General features: G+C 37.5%; 3 protein-coding genes across 3 annotated transcripts in view; 2 read left to right on the top strand and 1 right to left on the bottom strand.

Annotated features, from left to right (window-relative positions):
* CMSS1 (cms1 ribosomal small subunit homolog) overlaps nt 1-23,084 on the bottom strand; it is a 398,213-nt gene that overhangs the window by 337,534 nt on the left and 37,595 nt on the right. The gene's annotated exons all lie outside the window — the stretch shown is intronic.
* LOC114226681 (filamin A-interacting protein 1-like) overlaps nt 1-23,084 on the top strand; it is a 123,863-nt gene that overhangs the window by 72,989 nt on the left and 27,790 nt on the right. The window lies entirely within an intron of this gene.
* LOC103301193 (filamin A-interacting protein 1-like) overlaps nt 1-23,084 on the top strand; it is a 33,809-nt gene that overhangs the window by 465 nt on the left and 10,260 nt on the right. The gene's annotated exons all lie outside the window — the stretch shown is intronic.

Genomic DNA, 23,084 nt, shown 5'->3' with positions numbered 1-23,084 from the left:
AGTGCGAAACATGGCCACATGGTAGTGGGTTTGTTAGTGAACCCCACCCCATGCCTTTTGTAAATCTATTATAAAAGATTAGAAAACTCCTGTTAGGAATACATCCTGTAATTAAGAGAAAGTGAGTCTTTAAGTTAAAAAAAAAAAAATCTTACAAACGCCATTATGTCTTAAAAGCACATGTCAATTTGCACAAGGAAGTAACAACCATCACCGTGTTAAGTTACAACTTTTACTTAAATTCCAATGAGTAGGTAAATGACAAACTGCACTGAAAATTAAAGATAAGCTGGCTACTCTAGAGTAATATTTTGGACAATAATTTATGTACAAAACTAATTTAAAAGATAAAGCGTATATAAGAATTTTGTTAATCAGTGGCATTTTGAACCATAATTAGTTACATCTAAACCCTGAACGGGCTATTGCAGTAAATGAAGCTTTACTGTATGATAATTGAACTCTTGGAAGATGCTAAAAATCTACATATTTTATTTTACTTTTTAGAATAAAAAAGCAGCAGAGGAATTAAATTAAAACATGCTATGTCAAGTTTAAAACATTAGAATAGAAGATGAAAAACTGATTTATCACTCAAACTTTATTTGGTCTGAACATATACTGTAAAACAAAACTTAAAAAATTGTGACTGAATTATTTCTCTTTAAATAGTCTGTTTTATTTATCATTTGAAACATAACATTTTTGTATGCTTAAAATTCAAGATATTATTTGTGTTCTAGTAATTCCTGTGTGAGTTTTCCAAAGTATATGACATTGGTGCCTACTACTTTTGCTTCATAGGATTTTGTTTTCTTTGCTAATTTTGTTTAGAGCAATGCAAGACTTTGGTTTTAGTATTCTGAAAAAAATATTATATGCTATTTGTTGTGAAGATAGGCTATATAAACTGCAGGTTAGTACCAAGAAGTAGGATTTCCCTAGAACTATTATTTTAAATCTAGGAAAGCCTACAATAATGAGAAGAGAAAGGGGCCAACACCCAGGTCACTGTGGAGAAGTACGGAATATGCCATAGGAAAAGTTGTTTATTTGATATAGGCTGTAATTGGAAACTGAAAAATTCCTGCCTTGGGAAAAAGGTATCCCACTCTTCTGCATCAAATAGAGGAGAAGGGAAACAGAAACCATCAATTACTGTTTCAGCTATACCCAAAGTACCATCTGTACCATAAACTATAGCTCAACTGTTGAAAATCATAACCTCTATCAAAGCTCTAAAAGCTGTTTCCCAGAGTCTGCATTTTATTTTTTTTAAATAGGCAAGCATCAGTTTTGAAAAAAAAATTTTTTAAATGACTCACTTCAATACTGTTTCCCTTTTATTAACTTAAAAGCAAGGAACAATCACTCATTAAGACCCCTTTTAAAAGTTAAACAAGATTTATTGTGGATACCTAATGTCATAGTGGCTCTCCAAGTAAGCATTTCTTAGTCTTTGGGACAATCTATATGATAGAAAAGTTTTAGATAGAATGAATGTGAATTTTTACATTTTTAAATAAAGCATATTAATTTTATGCTTAATTAGTCATTTGCCCTTTTATGGTGATTATGATGAACTGTTAAGCCACTGATATTTTTGTGATATTTTCCTAGTGCTGTGATGGAATCTATAGTAACAGCCAATATAAAAACAGAAATGAAGCTTTGAGCTTCCTAATTTTCAAGTCCACTTGCAATTACCATTAGCTTGCTTTCTCAAACGGCTATAAGTTTTGTTTTAAGTTCCCCCTTCAAAAAAAAAAAAAAAAAGTGCCTTTGGTAATAAATGGATTTTGAGGTAAAATAAAATGTGGGAAGAATAAAATTCCATTAATTCTTCTTAGGTCATGTTCTGTCTATATCTAGTGCTTCAGGGCAAAATGAATGCTTTTACAAGGTGAAAAGACAAAAAAACACAGCCTCCTATTTAAGGGAAAAAGGAAGGGGGCAGGAAGAGAACTGTTTACAAAAGACTGAATATTGTGGAGCTGGAGTAGTAATCAGAGGATGTAAAGAAATATTGGTTTCATCCTGCTTCAGAAACTGAAATCTGTTGTTCACATAGCCAGTCATTATATTTTTAAAAACCTAACACATTTTACCTTTAATTTATATTTGACTATGAATGTAGCTTTAATTTAAACCGATTGTTTACTTTTGTAAATTACGTTTAAATAAGGATTTAGAGATAAAGAGACACTCCATGTGGAGCCACTAGCATCACAAACTTTCAAAGAAATATTTCTATGACTGCTTCTGCCATCACTACAGTATTTCTGGGCCACCAACCCAATCCTTAAGCTTGATGTACGCTACAAAGACTTCTACAACCTCCTCTGGCTGGTGGTCAGTTTCTACTTCAAATGTTAGGTGCACTAATTAATTCCTAGTGGACAGTCACCAACACTGTTGTCAGCACTCCCCCACCCATCTTTTTCTTAAGAGCAGAGTTGAGATTCTCTCTCCCTGGACTTTTGCACTAACATTATTTCCGACTGGGAAAGAAAGCTGGGCAAGCAAAAGTGGGAAGGCCCTCCAAGGAAAGTCCCTTGGTTCTTTTTCAGATATGGAGGAAGAACTCCCCTTTCATGATTGTTCTCTCAGATGCTTTAGCAGATTAAGGCAGGACAGAAATTTTAAATTGAGTCCAAGAACAGATAACAACACATTAGTAGTGTTCTTTCTCCAATCTAATGATCCTCACATTCCTATGTCCTACTGGTTCAAAATAAGATCAACTCTTAAAGATACAATTACTATTTTTTATAACAAGCTTGGGGAATAATGCATTTGTGTTTTGGGGGGAAGTAGATAGAGGAATAGGCAGGTTAAGTGTATTATGGGGCAGGTAAGGGTGTAGACAACATACACCCAACTCCTTGTTTCTGTTTATGATAACTACTGATTCTAGCCTAAACGACAGTTATTATCAGTAAAAGAGAGCATATATTAATTACATAAGAATAGCAAACACACAATTCCACGGATGTGAGTTTGAGAAATACCTTGATAGGTTCTTTTATATGGACAAGGGGATGCCCCAGGCTATAGTGTATTCACACACGTGTACATACACACCTGGCAGGAAATGTTATAGCTGTAAGAGGCCTTGGAGGCCATCTGATCCAAATGCCTCACCTTGCAGAAGAAGCTGAAGTTCACAGTATGACTTACTACTTCAGAGACACACAGCTACTCAGAGGCAGAGGCAAGGGCCCTTGAATTTTGGGGCTACATCCTTTGGTTTCTCCTTAAATTAGTGTTAGGAAGAGAAGAAGACAATAGCCCCAGAAGTCTCAACATTGTAAGTGTTAATTTGGATATAAAATCCACTTAAAAAAGAAAGTCAAAGGTTCAAAGTTCTTGTTAATAAATAAATATAGGCAGCAAGAAGGCAGAAGGAAGGAGGTGAAATTAATACAGTTCAACCAGGATACAACAATGGAAAGGAGGTGATAAAGAGACGACAGAGAAAACAAATAATAAATGCATTTAAAAGTTCTCTGGGTGGCAAAGTTCAATCTCTGCTTTGAAGCTGAGAGGTGACCTGGAAAGAGTGTGTGCTAATAGTCAAAGACATTTATGTCTGAACCACTAACTTGACAAGTGACCTCTTCTCCACATCTTCCAACTAAGCATTTTGCACTCCCCAGACCTCCCGCATTAGCAGGTTTCCTTCAAACTTCAAGTGACTCAGTACCTTAAGAACAACCTCCCCAAAACAGCAGAGGAAGTTATCAATGAAGGCTGTAAACTCCTGGTGATACTCACCCTGCTTTACTTTCCTGCACATTGTGCACTGCTACATGACATCAAATTACAAATTAATTGCTTGCTTTTTTATTGTCCGTCTCCTGGACTATAAACTCCTTGAGGGTAAATTTTGCAACCAATTTATCCCTAGCACATAGAAAAGTACCCTAGGTATATAGTCAGTAGATGTGTCAAAAAGAGTATTGGATAAATGTACAAATAAATTAAAATCTAGAAGCCTCGTGGTAAGAAAAGAGTCTTTCTAAAAACAGTGCACTAAGAAGAGCCTCTTCTAGATTTTGTTTGGGAGCCCAAAACAAATCTCTGCCACTATTTGAATTAACCATATAGAACGGACTTACAAACACAAAAACCAGAAAACAAATTAGGCTCAGATGAAGTCACGACAGTGAAATCTGCTTTGTACTGTACAGTATCTGTTGTGTAGGCAGACTAAGTCAGATGTTTCTCTGCTCACTGCCCACCTCCACCTACCTTACCTTAACTTCCTCCAAAAATAATGTGAATAAAGGTGGTGAAAGAGTACCAGCTGAATCACTCTGGGACCTGGAATGGGCTCTAAAGAAACATGAAGGAGCAGAAAATAGTGGTTTTGTCTTTAATGAAGGGAAGATTCCTCTGTTTTCCCCTAATCTCTGTGCCTCAGATGAAGGCCTGGAAGATGCAGACATTGGGTCCAAACAGTTTGTACTTAATAGTAACTAGAAATCTGCCGACTGCCTTTTCCCAATCATACACTTTGATTCCCAAGTTACTGGGGGTAGTCCAGAGCATCTGCCAGGTTTTATAGAAGCAAAAAAAGGAGTGATTGTCCTATAATTTTTCAAAGTTGGTTAACTCCAATGTCAACTTATAAAGCCAGCCTAGGGCTTTTAACTCCTCAGAAGCAGCAAACATTTACTGAGCATCTCCAGGCATTATGCTAAGCACAAGGCAGGACAATAGACCCAGCAACTAAGTTCTCTACTCACCACACCATGTCACTAACCCAGCTACACCTACTAGCACTGACTAGCACTGTGTTAATGACAAGGACTAATATGATCACCATTAGTCCTTGTCATCAACACACTGCACAAAGGCTTCAGTCATGGTCCAGGGTCCCTGCTCTTTCTTAATGGACTGATAAAGCAATGTAGATAAGACAAGTCAATTGTATATAAAAAATTAAATAAGGATTTAAAAAAGTGTGGAGCTGTTTAAGACAATTCAACAGACTACTCCAAGCTTGCTTACGTAGTGACTCTAAATGGACATGGACAAATAGTGTTATCTCAATGATAAGACTAAAGAGCAGGAATAATGGCTCATAAACCAAAATTCTACTTTTCCTGGCTCTGCCATCCATCCATTGGTTAAGCTTTCTGTAGCCTTGGCTTCCACAAATCTAAAAAAAGGCAACAACGTCACCCACCATAAGTATCTCTCAATACTGAGAAAGACAGACTAGTGGGCAGTAACTGAGGGAGTTCTGATCAAGAAGAGCAAAAGACTATCAAAAATACAAGCTACTGATCTATCAATACCCACACAACTCAGCTAAAGAAAGTGGGAGGAATTGGAGGGGGAAAGCCCATACTTAAACACAGAGGAAATATTAACATAACTGTAGCTCTTGAGCCTGGAAGAACTCCAAACCATTTTACCAAAAGCAGCCTGGAGGATGAGGTCAGCCCTCCAGGATTGGCCGCTCTGACAGGAGCAAAGCTGCCAGATTTATCTTATCTCATGGCCCACCAGTCTTGGAACAAAAGTTTAAAGGTGAACTAAGTTTCTCTCTCTCTTTAAAATTCCTTTTTTTTTTTAAGTGAATCAAAACAAAAACAAACCTCTGAGCAGAAATTCTAAGAGGAATGTAAAACATTCATCACATTTGGGCTGACAAGACTTAAGTGACTGCTGCTATTACATTTGAAGAAAAAAAAGAGCTTCTTGGCCTAGGAGCTTGGGGAGAGCATGAGAAAGTTCCCAGTTCCTAGCTCTTTGCTAAGACAAAGGGCTATGCAGTGAGATGCTGTGTAAGTCCCTTATCCTTAACTTGTTAGTCTATTAACTGGAATGGCAGAGGAGGTAAATCATTGTGGAGTTTTATGAAAAAGTTATCATTTGCTGATAAAGGGATGATTATCTATTCTTTAAAAGTAATATCAATCTATTATCAAAATGGTTAAAAACTCATTAAAATAAATACTTTATACTTGAGGTTACATATTATCCTTTAGGCTTTAATACAACTGGAAATATCAGATATTTCAGATAAAGGTGATAACAACCTTGTCAAGTGATTTGGGGTTCCACTCATTTCCCCTAAAATTATGCTTCACAAGATTCTTCTTATGGTCTCATAAAATTCATTGAGTAGAGCAAAGATGCAAAGAATCACCAGGCAGAGTTAAGATTCTCTGGCTGGATTTTCCCCATCTAAACTTTATTTAAGTTTGTCTCCAAGTGATTTCCTCATTTCACTGAATGGTATCCTCTCCTAAGAAGTGACAGGAACAAGAGGAACCACTACTCTAATAATAAGTAAATTCTAATAATAAGTAAATTCTGCTCTAATAATAAGTAAATTCTGAGAATTTTACAGTCATTCAGCCTACGAGGGGGTTATGCTCCCCTAAGAAATGGTTCTTCTCAGCCCTCAATCATTTATTTGGTCATCAAGTATGTACTGAGCTCAAACCCATAGAGGGGACAGAGAAGTATCAAATCCTTCAAGGAACTTACAGTTGGTTCAAGAGCAAAACAAATACACAAAAGCAAACTAGAAAGTGGTATAAAACAATAGAATATTTGTGTCACAAAACTGTAAGGTCTGTGGCGACTCAGAAAGGGGGGAATCAGTGAGGGTTAGACAAGTTGGGGAACATTCATGGAAAAGATGGGAACTGAAATGTAAATGGAGGCTATTGAATAGAGCATTCCAAAAAGGATGGCAAATTTCTTCCTTGGAAATGTACTATGAAAAGGGAACATGAGGTAAAAAAAAAAGAAAGAAGGTTTGCATCAGGATCTGAACACCCAAACTCTGATAATTAAATATATCACCTGTCAGAACAACCTCGACCTTCATAGAAAGGAAGGCACCTTAAATGTTTTCGATCCTTAAAGTGAAGATTAAATGAGATACAGCATTTGGCACAGTGGCAGAACCATGGCAGCCTCTCAGTAGATGGTACCTATGACACTCTAGTTATGCCAAGTCCCCACGAGGATAGTGCTAATTATCATATGGGGCTACAGGCTTCTGCCAGACAGAGGCACAAGGTGTTGCCTCAGGCCCAAAGAGGAGGTGCCTTATAGGATGCAGTCTGAAGAGCTCTGTTCTCCTATACCCAGCCATAAAGTGAAGTCAGAGATTAAGCTTGTTGGAGAAAATTCATGTCTCTAGTGTCTAACCTCTCTGAAAAAGCCACTGTGAAAAGCGAGGTTATCCTTTATCCTGACGTCCTTGCTAGAAGGGAATTCCTCCTATGAGAAACCCACAGGAGTGTTCCTAAATATGTCTTAGTCACCTGAGATAAAAAATAAGTTACCAAACCCTGGCCGGCTTACCTAAGTGGTTAGAGCATTGGGTTGCAAGTTCAATTCTCAGTCAAGGGCACATACCTTGGTCGCAGATTTGATCCCTGGTCCCAGCAGGGGGCGCTTGTGGGAAGCAACCAATCCAGTGTCTCTCTCACATAGATAGATGTGTCCCTCTCTCTCTCCCTCTGCCCTCCCCTACTGAGTAAAGGGCCAAAGATAGCAAAGGATTAAAAACCTAGCCTGGAATCTCCCTGTTTGTTTTACCTTGAAAGTCCTACCATGCCTTCGAGGCACACATAAAAACAAATGGGTAAGACAAATCTTATAGCTTATGTCAGATCCTAGACACAGATAATAAACATTCCCTTTTCAGAAACTAATAGTCTAAATACTTCTTCTCAGGTATTAATTTTTCAGTTTAATTGTACTTTCAATTTAGGATAACTTTTATAGCACACTTATAACCTTGACATATAAAGAACCAAAAATAAATCTGAATCACATGAAATTCCAATTAGGGTTTCCATATAGTTATGAGACTTGATAAGTCATAAAAATCTCTTCTGGCGGAGCCCGGCAGGGTGGCTCATTTGGTTGGAGCATCATCCCATACACCAAAAAGGTTGCAGGTTTGATTCCCAGTCAGGGCACATACCTAGGTTGCAGGTTCAATTCCCAGTGGGGGTGCGTACAGGAGGCAACTGATTGATGTTTCTCTCTCCAAAAATCAATAAACATATGTTAGGGTGAGGATTTTAAAAAAATCTCTTCTGATGGAAGGAAACATACATTTTTGACGTGAATTTGTATACAATACTAATGGAAAGAAGGAGGAAAGGACTTTAAAGCTTTGAGGGGAGTTTTGTTCTGTGGAAGTGAGATTTGAGGCTCATCAAAAACCTGTGTACCCTGACCGGTTTGGCTCAGTGGATAGAGCGTCGGCCTGTGGACTCAGGGGTCCCAGGTTCGATTCCGGTCAGGGGCATGTACCTTGGTTGCGGGCACATCCCCAGTAGGAGGTGTGCAGGAGGCAGCTGATCGATGTTTCTCTCTCATCGATGTTTCTAACTCTCTATCCCTCTCCCTTCCTCTCTGTAAAAAAAATCAATAAAATATATTAAAAAAAAAAAAAAAAAAAAAAAACCTGTGTAAACCTTGGAGATGAAATTATATTGCTTTCCCATGTTGCATCTGAAGTGACAGGCAGATGAGGCAATGACACAGAGTTAAGTCAGCAGCAGATTTTGGTCTAATATTCTCTGCCCACTGGATGCATGGCTCTTCTGAAAGTAGCTTTTCTGTTGTTTTGAGAATTGGGGTTTTGCTTTTTTTCTAAAACGTTGTGAATGAGTGAACTTTAAAAGTGAGTTATAGTTAAGTCAGTACTTTTTCAAAAATACTTTTTTTTTTAACTACATAGTACAGAACCTGAAATAGTTTGTCCTCTCTTAGAATTCAAATCACAGGATAAGATATGGTCAGGGGGAAAAGGATGGGCATTCATTTAACACATACATGAAGTACATTATAGCTTTTTCTTTAATTCTGCTGTAAACAGAATTTCTCACAGAGATAAACATAACTAAATGGGTGAAACTCTTACTCAAGCACAAAACCAGCAGCAGAGCCAGGGCCAAGGGAAGTGAAATGTAAAGTCATTGTTTTCACCTCTAGCAGGTCTACTGCTAACCACTATAACATCTTGATGGAATTGCCCCTCACTACACATTCTTAATATTGTCTAGAACACATTCATCTTAAAAGAACCCAACTTAGAGGAGAGAAGATAGGATCAAACTCTGTGTACATGAATTCTGTCTTCTCAGTGCTTGGAAGTGAAAGAAAAGGAAAATATAATGCAAATGCTCTGCACTGTCAATCAAGGGAATATTAAGGCTCAGATAACTGAAATAATTTTAAGTTTACAGTGTACAGAGGATATGCAAAACACAGACCACAAGAAAAATGATAATTTATATTCCAACAGATCCCAGAAGAATAGCTGTCTATAACTAAACTTTATCTATGGCCCAAAACTCTAGCTCTCTATAACATCATGGAAGAAACAGAAACCAGTCATCCTCAGGAACTAGGAAAGGTGGGTAAGGGCATATGGAGAACACTCACTGTGATTCATGATCTAACTGCTCAGCAGGAAGCCAAACCAGGCATCAGCCTCCATCCTCCAACTGCCCCCACCTCTACATACTATTCAGTGCTATGAAATGTTCCTAGTTCTTTTGTCCCTTATTTACTGATTTACTATAGCTAAAATAAACAGGGAGGAAAAGAAAGTTCTCTAGGGATCAAAATGTTTAATATGTTACACTCTTTGGGCTCCTATCTACCCTGTTTCTCATGGCAAACTTGAGTGACTTCAGTAGTCACAATAAAACCTAAGCCTTTGTTGTTGTGGTTTGTAAATTTCTGAAGTCTGAATTTCCCACTAACAAGTTAGGAAACCTTCAGTTTCCCAAGCATACCACATTAGCCGCTGCCTCAGTACAGGCAGCAGCCACACTACAAGAAGGTGAAAGAAAACCAGTGAACTCATCCACTTTGGCACATGACTGCTTCCTCCTTTGGTCTTTTATGTTAAATCTGACAAATTGAACACCAGAGAATTAACATATGAAAGCCAAATAAAGGAGGAAAGTCTTTTTCTTAAAGACTTACAGGAACTAGGGGCTTAAAAAATTGGGGGAGGGGGGCTGAATAAGATTTGGAAAGGGATATACTCTTTGTAGCTTTTTAAAAGGGAATGAATAAAAGAAAGAAAAGCAACTTACCAAGGAATAAATGTTAAGAGAAAGGAATTATATTAATCCTCCAAAATACCTATTTGCAATATCTGATTGAAAACAATGTGATTTGGGAAGAGAAAAAAAGACTAATGGAAATTAAAACCAGAAAATTCTGCAAGTACATCAGAATGTTCTTCTAAACAATCTATTTCTGTTTTCCTCAATCCACTAAGATATAAAATACAAAGTGGATTTTAAGTAATAAGACAAAAACATGTAAATATTCTTAGTAAGATAAAACAAATAGGCATACACTTTTAAGGGTATAGAGTACTATGCCCTTGAAGTCTGTCTAAGACAAGGCTGCCTGTTAAAAATATTTTCCGAGAACTTTAAGTTCCTTGAAATGTTCTAGGGAAATGGTATTTATGACAAACCTACCTCCCCTGGGGAATATGAGATGTTATTACTGGCAAAGCCACAAATTTTTAAACCATCCAAAAATAATTATGAATTTATGCCAAATGACTAAACTGGCTTTATTATTACAATGATTAAGAGAATATTTGCTAATGTCTCATGATCAAGGCTCAAAGTAGCCATGAACCTACAGAAAATATTGTGACAAAACAGTAGATTGCAAGCGGTGGTGATTTTCTATGCTTTTGACAGGCAGGATATTACAATACAAATTCACTGGGGAGGATGATTTGCATGTGAGATATATGAGATAGGAGGTGTGGGTGTATGTCACGGTGAGAAACAGGGTTCGGGGTAAATACTATATTGGCATTGTGGTTCTGCCAATTGCTAGGCAGGACCTTTGCAAATTAACTTCTCTGAGCCTCAGTTACTTATTTGTAAAATAAAGATAATAAAACTTGCCTGCTATAACTGTTTCCAGGATTAGCATGCTATACGTGGCATATAATAATTGCTCAATAAATGGTAATTCTGTTACAGATGATAAAGAAACTATATACTATGTGTCTGTTGCTTACAGTTACTCCCTAAAATGGGTTCTAGTTTAGAATTAGAATACGTGTAGTTCAAAATTTAACCAATATTTCTTGAATACCAACTAAGTATCAGGCACTGTTCTTAAGTTAGAACTATAACATTGAATAAAACAGACCAGTAATTGAAATTGACCAGTTATTGAATAAAACACACACACACACACACACCCCTACTTAAAGGAAGTGTACATTCTAGTATGAGACACAGCCAATGATCAAATAAGTAAAATATAGTATGCCAGATGGTACTAGATGACATGAGGGAGAGAGTCCAGAAGCTCGCCGGGGAAGCAGCCAGTCCTAAAGCCCCAGGTCCTGTTGTGTTCAAAGAACAACATGGAAGCTGGTGTGACTGGAACAGAGTGAGCAAAGTAGGAGGGGCCAGAGAGCTGATGAGGTGAGGACAGAGTGCAGGAATGAACAAATGAACACTAAAAACATGGAATAGGAGAAAGGTGAAACTCTTTGGAGGTCAATACTCTGTCTGGGCTTTCTGGCATGTAGCCTGGTTAAGTGGAAAGAACACATGCTTCGCAGTCAGTGAGCTTTTATTCTGGTTTGGTTATTTTTGCTGTTTGGTAATTATTTTACCGCTCTAAATTTTAGTGTTTTGATACCTAGCCTCATCTGTAAAACAGGAATAATAATTATGTAAGAATTAAGTAAAATCAAGTAGCACAGAGTAGACCCTCAGTACACTTGTTTCTTTCTCACTCCAAGCTAAACCCCTCACTACACAGCAGTTGGGAACCGGAGTCTGTGTTCCAGTTCTAGGCTACCGTAACAACCTTGCATGTTATTTAATCTTCTTGGGCCTTAGTTTCTCAACTGAGAAATGCAGATGGTACACACAGACCTTAGAAAGACAGATATATAACTACAGTTAAAGTGCTGTTTTAAAATTATAATGAAATAATGTTAGTTTATCTTAGTATCTAAAGTTTAAAACAGCAAAAGTATATGACTCCCATTCTTTTACCTTATTTGATAAAATATCCTATAAATTAAAAATTGTTTAGCATGGTCTTAGCTGGTTTGGCTCAGAGGATAGAGTTGTCAGCCTGTGGACTGAAGGGTCCCAGGTTCAATTCTAGTCAAGAGTAGTGTGTATCACCAGGTTGCAGGCTCCATCTCCAGTAGGGGGCATGCAGGAGGCAGCCAATCAAGGATTCTCTCTCATCATTGATGTTTCTATCTCTCTTTTCCTCTCCCTTCCTCTCTGAAATCAATAAAAATATATTTTAAAAAATTGTTTACATGAAGTTGTAAAGGTTTATTTAACAGCCATGTATTTCCATTCCCCTTTCTTGCCCTCACTTAAGAACACCGATCTAATGGAAAGATTGCCAAGAAAATGTTAAAATGCAAAAATTGAGATGATGAACAGTGTTTATTTTAGAGTAAGCTATTTTTATATTAAAAAGGGAGAGAATAGGAATCTTTATTTATATTTGCATGTTTACTCGTAAAGACACTCTGAAAGTACATATAAGAAACTAATCAGTGGTTACAGATTGGGGGAGAATGGGCAGATGAAGAATGAGATAGGAGGAAGATACTTTATAGTATACCTTTTATTTTTTTAAATATATTTTTATTGATTTCAGAAAAAAAGTGGGAGGAAGAGATAGAAACATCAATGATGAGAAAGAATCATTGATTGGCTTCCTGCTTCACGCCCCCTACTAGGGATCAAGCCCACAACCTGGGCATGTGCCATGACTAGGACTTGAACCATGACCTCCTCGTTCATAAGTCTACGCTCAACCACTAGCCTCACTGACCAGGCTACAGTATACTTTTTAATATACATATTTTGAAATATATATTATATATTTAGAAATGTTAATCTAAAATCTAAGAGTAAAATTCAAACTTGCTTGAAGGGTTAAAAATGAGCAAAATAAACTTTGTATAATTACAAAGTTAATTATACAACAATATGAAAACTACAAATGACCTGTTTCTTGGACCATTTGGACATCCTATTATTTTGTATTTTTTTTCTGAAATTCTCAAAAACATTATACAATATCCTCAATAGTCTTCACATTTTTCACTACGGAAACCAAGCCCAACAGTGACACATATGGAAAAAGACTGTTCCCTCCAAGCCTATGCCAAATCAACTATCCCATCCCACCTCTGAGTCCCCAAGTAGACATGTCTAGGAGCATCTAATCCTAGCAGAGAAAATGCACACTCACACTCAAGGGACGAAGGACAGGGGTAAGATGACCAGAATATCAGAGAGGCTTTGGAAGACCAGTTTCAGCACCCATTGTGATTTGCTGGCATTTCCGTGGATAATGCATATTCAAAGCATCATTCTCTTCCAGGAAGGGAGAAGAGCTATGGTATAGATCTATGAACAAAAGAAAAATGGAAAATACGGCTGATCTCAAATACACTTGAGCATCAGATAATGAAGAAGAGTCATGAATGTAGAGACAACTAACACAAAAAGATCAAACAGAATTTTTCCAAAAAATTAATCATGCCTTAAAATTTTAGATGGTTTTTCACCAGAGGTGATTTTTATGTTCCCGGATTTTTTGCAATGTCGGGAGACCTTTTTTAAGTAGTCATAACAGAGCCTGGGGTTACTGGGTTACTTCTGGCATCAGTAGGTAGAGACCAGGAATGCTGCTAAACATATTCTACAATGCATAGGACAACCCCATAACAAAGAATTATTCAGCCCAAAATGTCAATTGTGCCATGGCTAAGAAACTCTGGCCTAAAATGATAACCAGTGTGGCTAACCATGTGCATGGCCTGAAGGTGGATCACACTAAACAGATTATATAATTGTATCTTTCATTCTGATGTACATTCTGACTCTCTCTCCCAGGTGACTCCTACTTTAGGCCAACCTACTGTGGCTGAGGTATTCTTCTGTGTTATCTCACCATGAGTACAATTTTCTACTTCTAATGGTAACTAATATGTATTGTAACAGACAGTATGCTAGGAGCTTTTGTATGGATTATTTTACCTAATCCTCAAAACAACACTATTATGAATGAGGATCCAGTATTCTCTCCATTCTATAGATGAGAAAAATACAGTCAAATGGCTTTCTCAGTCACACTAGGTAGAAGTGGGAAGCCAAGATTCAACTCTGAAAATTAAACTCCAGAATCTGAATTTCTCCCCTAGCACTACCCTGCCGCCCACAGTATTCCATTGCCTCTTTCCTATGGTGCTTCAGGGTTGGTGAGTCGTCCTGGCTGCCTCTTGCTACTCAACCACCTGCACTGTTTACTGTCATCTATTGCTGTGGCCCTTTCCTCAAAGAAGGCTATCTTGGAGCCAAACAGATAAGACACAGAAGAACACTTCACAAGGAGTACAAAAGCAACCACAGAAAGGGGCAGGAAGGAATAGAGAGAATGATCAACAATGAAAGTGTTAGGAATCTGGGGAGAAGCCCAATATCACCAATGGAAACTTAAAGTCAGCTCTACATGCCATGTACCAGGCAAGGTACTCAGGAATTCAGGAGCACATGTGCACACATACACACACACACACACACACACACAGACACCTGTGACAATACAAAGCATCACATGCTGGATAGCTTTTTGAATGCTTCTCCTTCGAGAGACAAGGCAACTAGAGGAAGGCATCATGGCTACATTAGGTCCGGGCAGGCCTTGAAAGATGAGGGAGACACCCTCCTGAAACTCAGCCTGCTAAGGACCTGCAATATCAATTCAATGAATGATAAGCTTGTGTGTTTGTGTGTGTGTGTGTGTGTGTGTGTGTGTGGTGATGGTGGTGATAGAAGTAGAAGTAATCAAAATGGAAAGTCTGGAAAAAAATATTAATATGTTGATCTGAGAACTCTTTTTCAAATAATTAAGTATCCCATGGCATGTCTGGGTGAGGCCACGCGCCCCTGGGTCTGGGAGAGGCCACACACCCCTGGGTCCGGGTGAAGCTGGATCCCGGGTCCGGGTGAGGCTGTGTGCCCCTGGATCCGGGTGAGGCTGGATCCCGGGTCCGGGTGAGTCCGCGCGCACCTGGGTCCGGGTGAGGCCACGTGCCCCTGGGTCTGGGAGAGGCCACGCGTCCCTGGGTCCGGGTGAAGCTGGATCCCAGGTCCAGGTGAGGCCGTGTGCCCCTGGTCCCGGGTCCGGGTGAGGCCGCGAGCACTTGGGTCCAGGTGAGGCCACGCGCCCCTGAGTCCGGGTGAAGCCGTGCCCCTGGGTCCGGCCGAGACCAAACCAAAGGGAGTTGGACCTGAATTACCACCATTTGTCCACCATCCAGAGCTGAGGGGTCAGTTCCGACATGTACACATAAGGAACTGGTAGACATTGATATTGGGTCTCAAAAGAACTGTTGGTCCAGAAAGAAACTCACTACAGACTGATTCATTTGCCTGTCAGCATAACTATTATTGCTCGTCTCACATTCAGTTCTTATAAGTATATCTCTAGTGACACATGATCTCGCTCATCTAGGGGAAATGATGAACAACATAGACTGAGGAACAAGAACAGAACCAGAAACAAGGAGGCATCAATCGGACTATCGGGCCTCAGAGGGAGGGGAGGGGAGGGTGGGGGGAGGGGGGAGAGATTAACCAAAGGACTTGTGTGCATGCATACGAGCCTAACCAATGGTTAAGGTCAACAGGGGGTTGGGGCATCCGTGGGGAGGGGAGTGGGATGGGAATGGGGGGATGAGGACAAATATGTGACACCTTAATCAATAAAGAAATTAAAAAAAAGAATCCCATGGCCAAAGGAGCAGAACGCAAAAAGAAAAATGAGTAGGCTCTTCAACACAGTAGTGTATTCACAGTACTTGGTCTTTAAAAAGTTCCCTTTTGTTAGCTATACCATAGTCAAAACAAGGCAAAAGACAAAAAAGTAAAAAAATCCACCTGAGTAAACTACAAAAGAAAAATCATCTGAGTAGATATTTTTTAATGTGAAAAATTAAAATGTGGGATGGGGAGGCACAGCTCAGTGGTATTAAGTGAACATCCACCATCCAATCATTCATTCTAAAAAGTTGACAATACAGCACTGGAGAAGCGACAACACATGATTCAGGCTCGAAGTAATTATCCCAGTATGGATTTATACATGTTGCCCTTGTTGTCCCTTCCGTGTTAGTTCACATTCCCTCTCCCAGGCCTACACTGAGCACCTTTTTAAGTGTCCTCCCGGCCCTTTGATTGGGGTGTGGAGAGTCTTTCCTAGCCCAAATTCCTTGCTCTCAAATAGAAAACAGTCTCCTCACAGCCTTACTCCCCACGCTCTGAAACTTCATCTTTCAGTTTTTCTTTCTAGGAGACTCTTTGTCTCAGTCAGTTATTTTGCCACCCACCCCCCCTTTTTTTTTTTGGTTTAAAACGAAAAAGAAAAAAAAAAGAGATTTGCCCCAATCCCAGATCCCTCTGCTCAATTTGAAGATTTCAGGAACTCCTCTGAAGATCCTGTTTCTCTGTTAAAAGCTCCCAAGGTCCTTGTAATTAATTAAAGGTCATTTGACTATTTACATCTTATTATTTCACTTTCCTGCTCCCTGGGGAGCCAAACAAGATTGTTCAGATGATGCAAAGTCCTGACTCAGGATGCCCCATTTTTACCAGAGAAAGACTCCTCATGCCCTAATTCTTATTTCACAATGAAGGAAAATAGTAATCCAACTTGCTGGATCTGGACCTATTTATGGTGTCTCTAAATGATCTCAATGATGATGACAGGATTTTCAGTAACAAAGACAGAAAGCAGACACAGATGTACACTCATACTCAGCTAGCAGATGCCAAAAAAATAAAAAAAAAGTGTTACTGTTCTTCTATATCTTGCTGACCAAGTCAAATGAATTGAGCATTACATTATGACTATGGTATGCTGTAGCTGTAATGTTTTTTAGAAAACCTTTGACTTGTGAGAGAAATAAAAGGAAGCAACATACATAGAATAAAGACTAGTCATAGCTATTTTTATGAGTGCTCCTAAAAATTAGACTAAACAGTGAAAAGTCCAATTGAAAATCAGGGAATAGTGCAAGGAAACATAAATTATAGGCCCGAATACCAAGAACCTATCTCAGCCTAAGGAAGCTTTCCAATAAATTCTATGTAATTACTCTGCAAACTGCTTAGAACTTTGTGGTTATTTAACCATGAACAGAGCTACTATCAATGCAACCATTAAAATTATATATTGGATAAGAATTGCGATAAGATATAATCATAAACAGACTATCAAAGTTTAGCTGTGAGAACAGATGTAAAATTGAATAGAGCAGTGTGACATATGTTGCTTTCTACTTAGTAATTAATATGTAAATCAGGAAGAAAATTAATGTATTAAACTAGCTCTGAAAGAATGAAAGCAAATATAGGAATTGAGCTCCATTAAAGTGAAGTTACAAATTTTGGACTAAAATGAGATGCACTATTTCATATATCTTAAGTAAAGACTAAACAGGATTTGATATCATCACACTATGTGGTTGCTGGGAAACTATTATAAGTTCTGACCAGAGTGATCTATGCAAGTATACAAGCAGGTTTTGACAGAAAAAAGTAAACTGACACATAAACGATACCTTGCACACAGTAGGTGCTCATTGTAATTGCCTCATAAAGTTCTGAAATGAATGAAATGTCAGCTGACTTGCACATCACTGCGGATGGACCCATTTAAAAACGAGGCAACTCAGGAGTTTCCATGCCCTAATTTCAAACTGTAGTTTTAAACAAAACCCAATGTCTTATGGAGACTGTTTTATCATTTAGGATTTTTCTTAGAACTGGGAGAGAGGGATTTGAAAGCAGAGAGTCTTCCATCTATGGTGGGGAGCAAACAACTAGTTTTATTAATGATGGAAACATTGAAGCAGTGACTAGGCCAGTAAATCTGGCGACTTCATCAGGATGAAGCAAAGGTCTTGCTTAGTAACAGCTTCAAGAAGGTGATAGCTTAAACTGGAGGCTTTTCCAGAGAAAGACATTTACCATTTAGGCTTCAATTGTCTATCTTTTAGAGTACAGTTTCTCGAAGTGTGGCCCTTTCAAGAAGTCTGTAATGTCAAAGCTATTTACATAACAACACTATTTTTTCACTCTCATTCTCTCACAAGTGTACAAGGAACTTTCCAGAGGCTATATGATGTGTGGTGACATCATTACTCTGACAGCTAATGGAATATATGAAACAGATTTGAGAATCCATCTGTCTTCAATTAAGCTAGACATTAGTAGGAGTTTGCAGAAATATAAAACAATACAACTTTTCCTGCTGTTTTGCTTTGAAGTTACTTTTTTATAAAAACATGCTATTTATGTTAACATATAACAGGCTTATTAATGAATACATGAATATTTTTAAAATAACTTAGTCTGAGCCCTGGCTGGTTGGCTCAGTTGGAGCATCGTCCCTACACCACAGGGTTGCAGGGGTTCAATCTCCAGTTGGGGTAAGTAAGGGAGGCAACCGATTGATCTTTCACTCTCACATCAATGTTTCTCTCTCTCTCTCTCTCTCTCTCTCTTTCTCTCTCTCTCTCTCTCTCTCTCTCTCTCTCTCTCTCTCTCTCTCTCTCATATCCTTGGGTTAAAGATAAAAAAAAAAAAAAGACAGAAAAAATATCTTAGTCTGAATTTCTAATACAGTAAATATTGATAGATACAATCCATACAATCAAAAACTCTTTGGAGCCCTCAATAATATTTAATAGTTTAAAGGAGTCATGAAACCAAAAATGTGAGAACTACCACTCTGGAGCCTTTACAGAAATGCATTGGAATTATCTGCTCATTCTTTCCCAACATCTTACAAAATCTAAGAACAGGAAACGATCCCTTTTTCTTCTCAGTATAGCCCCAGCACTAACTATAGTCCTTTGATATTTGCAAATTAAATGAAATAAACTCTTGCCATATTCATAACACCAAAACTTTAAATTCAAGATCCACATAGTGAATATAGTACAGTATTTGTCTCCCAAAAATAACAGATGAGAAACTAAACTGACTCTGAAGTTGTTCACCACTTACAGGTTTATTTCTATAGCTAACAGAAACAACACAATGCCATTAATGGCGTGTGGGATTGATTTCATTGCTAGATAATCACCCTAAGTTTATGCGGGCCAGTTGTCTGAAGAACTGGGAAAGAATCTGGAAAAGCAGAAACATAATTGATGTGTTACAGTGGTCAGGTTATAGATTAATATTTCCATTTCAGCTTCATTTGCTGTTGACGTAATGTTGCTTGTGTAATAAACAAACGTATTTGTCCAACAAAGTTCTGGGCTCTTTGGAAAAAAATAAAAGAACCACTCCTTTGCAGAAATGAAATAACAAAAGGAGAGTAAGGGGCTAGGATATGGACATTTACCACCAAACTCTCTTCAACAAGCAAGCACATACAGTTCTAATGCAGGGATCTGAATAAGGGACAGAGATGTTCCAAAAGTCTCGATTCATTCGAGAGGCCAATGTACTTGGAGAACACCAATGGGAAAACCATTTACACCTCATTTTCTTAAATATCCAAAACCAGGCACATGGTAAATATTAGAGCATCGTCTTTAAAAGATGAATAAAATTATTTGGAACAATGCTATAGTATTTTCCCCAGAAGGTATATTTGTTCGTTCTTTTACTTATTCAAAAAATATTCATTTAGTGCCCTCTACAGGTAAGAGCTTTGCAGTAGACACTATAGAATACAAAAATGAATCAGACATGTGCCCTATTCTTAACAAGCTTATATTTTAGTAGGGCTGATTGTAATGTACAAAAATAAGACAAATGTAGTGAGAATTATAAATTATTATGGGTATGACTGGCATTATAGCATTTAGGCACACTATATGTTTCATATGTGTATTATATGATGCATATTACTAACACTCAATGTCTCTCTCACACAGTCAGAAGCTAAAATATATAGTCACACATGTGTGCTGATATGTGTGTGTAAATACAAACTGAAAAGATCCTCAGAATGTATCATTTTAATAAAGAACCAGCATTATAGTTAGTACCAAAGAATATTCAAGATGACAGATGTGATATTTTGAAAAACCAAGGAACTGGTATTGCACATAATAGTGATAAACCACAATAAGTTAACAACAGTTCTAAGCCATAATAGAAACTCTAAAGAAAAGCTGTAATAAGATACTGCTTTAAGCCAGTTTGGATTTAACTACTTCACATTTGTATCCATAAAACCAGCTTCCACAACCTGTTTTTATTGGACAGGATTCAGTGAATGTTCCTATAATCCTGTTATGTTAGTACTCGAACATGAATATGAGTACTCCAAGACAGTAGTCTTCAATCTGGAGTACACTTACCCCGGAGGGTACAAAAAATTTTGCAGAGGTATAAGCACTGGGGAGCTTTAAGGAACCAATGTCAACGTCTGCAGCTCACACATGCTTTCCAAGACAGATCTACCAGAAAAAGTGCTTGTGCTCTGAGTTGTTTCTTTCCAACAACAGTTGTTTCTGTTGGAAAGAAAATTATCTTCTTATTTAAAATCTTACCAAATGCATCTTCATGGATTGGAAACCCCTCTGTGGCACAAAGGGACAACCCTAGAAAGACATTCCTGAGAGGATCCAATGAGAGAGCAGCTACAGTTTCAGAACCAACCACTGGATGGAGCAGTGCCTATTACTTAATCTGAGGAAAACTCAGGGAAGTTCCCGTACTTCATTTCTTTTATAAATAAACAAGAGGCCCAATGCATGAAATCGTGCAAGGGGCTTGGCCCTCACAGTCCCGGATTCGTCCAGAAGGTCATCCGGACAGTTGTTCTGCTGTTCAGTCTAATTAGAATATTAGGTCTTTATTATATAGGATATAGGATGGTATTTACACATTTATCTAAGTTGAAAAATGAAATCAAACTTTCCTTGAGCATCTGATTTGACTGACTGGTTTGCCAATATTTATTTTTAGATTATATGGCAGAGGTTAATATATATCTTTTGGAAGTATTTAACCTTGAATAAAAAAATTCCAGATGCCCGATTTAAAATGTGTGAAGGGGTACTTAGTTTTTAAACATTACTTTAGAACAAAGTATTGAAGAGAAATTTTTAAAAATCCAACTTACAATACCAGCAAAAAGGATAAAATTTTTAGGGATAAATTTAACCAAGGAGGTAAGCAATCTGTACAATAAAAAACTGTCCAGCATTGATGAAATAAACTGAAGATACAAATAAATGGAAAGATATTCTGTTCATTAATTTGAAGAATTAACATTAAAATGTCCATATTATAAAAAATGATCTACAGGTTCAATGTAACCCCTATCAAAATTCCAATGGCATTTTTCACATAAATTAAAAAAAGAATACCAAAGCAATTTTGAGAAGGAAGAATGAATCTAGAGGCATCACATGTCCTGATTTTAAACCGCATAACAAAGCTATAGTAATAAAAATAGTATGGAACTGGAATAAAAACAAACAGATCAATGAAACAGAATAGAAAACCCAGAAATAAACCCATCCATATATAGTCAATTAATTTTCAACAAAGGAGCCAAGAATATACAACGGGGAAAGGACAGTCTCTTCAATAAACGTGCTGGGAAAACTAGACATTCACATGCAAAAGAGAGAAACTGGACTTATACCATAAATATGTAAGATGAAGCTATCTTACATTACACACAAAAATCAACTCAAAATGGATTAAGGATTTGAAACTATAAAACTCAGAGAAGAAAACATTATCTTCCAATGATTTTTGGAATTCATACCAAAAGCAAAGGCAAAAAAACCCCACACAAATTAAACAACCGAGACTACACCAAAGTAAAAGCTTCTGCACAGCAAAGGAAACCATCGACAAAATAAAAAGGTAACCTATGGAATGGGAGAACATATTTCCAAACCACATATCTCATAAGGAGTTAATATCCAAAATATACAAGGAACTCACACAACTCAATAGCAAAAAAACAAATAACCCAATGAAAAATGGGCAAAGGACCTATTAGACATTTTCCCAAAGACATAAAAATGGCCAGCAGGTACATGGAAAGGTACTCAACATCATTAATCATCATGGAAATGTAAATCAAAACCACAATGAGTTAGCAATTACACCTGTTGAAATGTCTATTATCAAAAATAGATAATAAATGCTAGCAAAGATGTAGAGACAAGGGCATTCTTGTCCACTGTTGGTGGGAATATAAACTGGTACAATCAATATGGAAAACAATATGGTAGTTCCTCAATAGAACCACCAAATGACCCAGCAACCCCACTTCTGGCTATATATCCAAAGGAAATGAAATCACTGTCTTCAAGAGATATCTGTACTTCCCCTGTTCACCATTATTCACTATAGCCAAGATAAGGAAACAACTTAAGTGTTCAACAACAGATGAATGGATAAAGAAAATGTGATTTCATATATATATATATATACACGCACACACACACTAGTATATATACTAGTATATATATATATGTGTATATATATATATATATATATATATATACATATATATAGTAATATTATTCAGCCATTTAAAAAAATCTTGGTATTTGCAACAATGTGGATGAAACTGGAGGGCATTATGCTAAGTGAAGTAAGCCAGGCAGAGAAAGACAGGTATGTACTGCATATCACTTATATGTGAAACCTAAAAAAAAATTTTAACTCATAGAAACAGAGTAGAATGGTGGCTGTCAGGGGCTAGGGGGGTGGAGTGGCGGAAATAGCATGAGGCTGGTAAAAGGGTACAATTATAAGATGAATCAAGTATGAGGATCTAATGTGTGGCATGTGACCACAGTTGACAGTACTGTGTGCTATAAATAAAAGTGATTAAGAGAGTAGAACTTAAGTGTTCTCATATACACACAAAAAGGTGAATATGTGAGGTGATGGATGTGTTAATTTGGTGGGAATCCTTTCACAATTTATATGTATGTCAACTGGTAATGTTGTATACTTTAAATATCTTATAAATTTATTTTTTCAATCATACTCCTATAA

The sequence above is a fragment of the Eptesicus fuscus genome, chromosome 3 (assembly GCF_027574615.1).
Source record: "Eptesicus fuscus isolate TK198812 chromosome 3, DD_ASM_mEF_20220401, whole genome shotgun sequence".
NCBI classification, from domain to species: domain Eukaryota; kingdom Metazoa; phylum Chordata; class Mammalia; order Chiroptera; family Vespertilionidae; genus Eptesicus; species Eptesicus fuscus.
The sequence above is the reverse complement of the archived record's forward strand: the minus strand, read 5'-3'. Positions and strand labels throughout refer to the sequence as shown.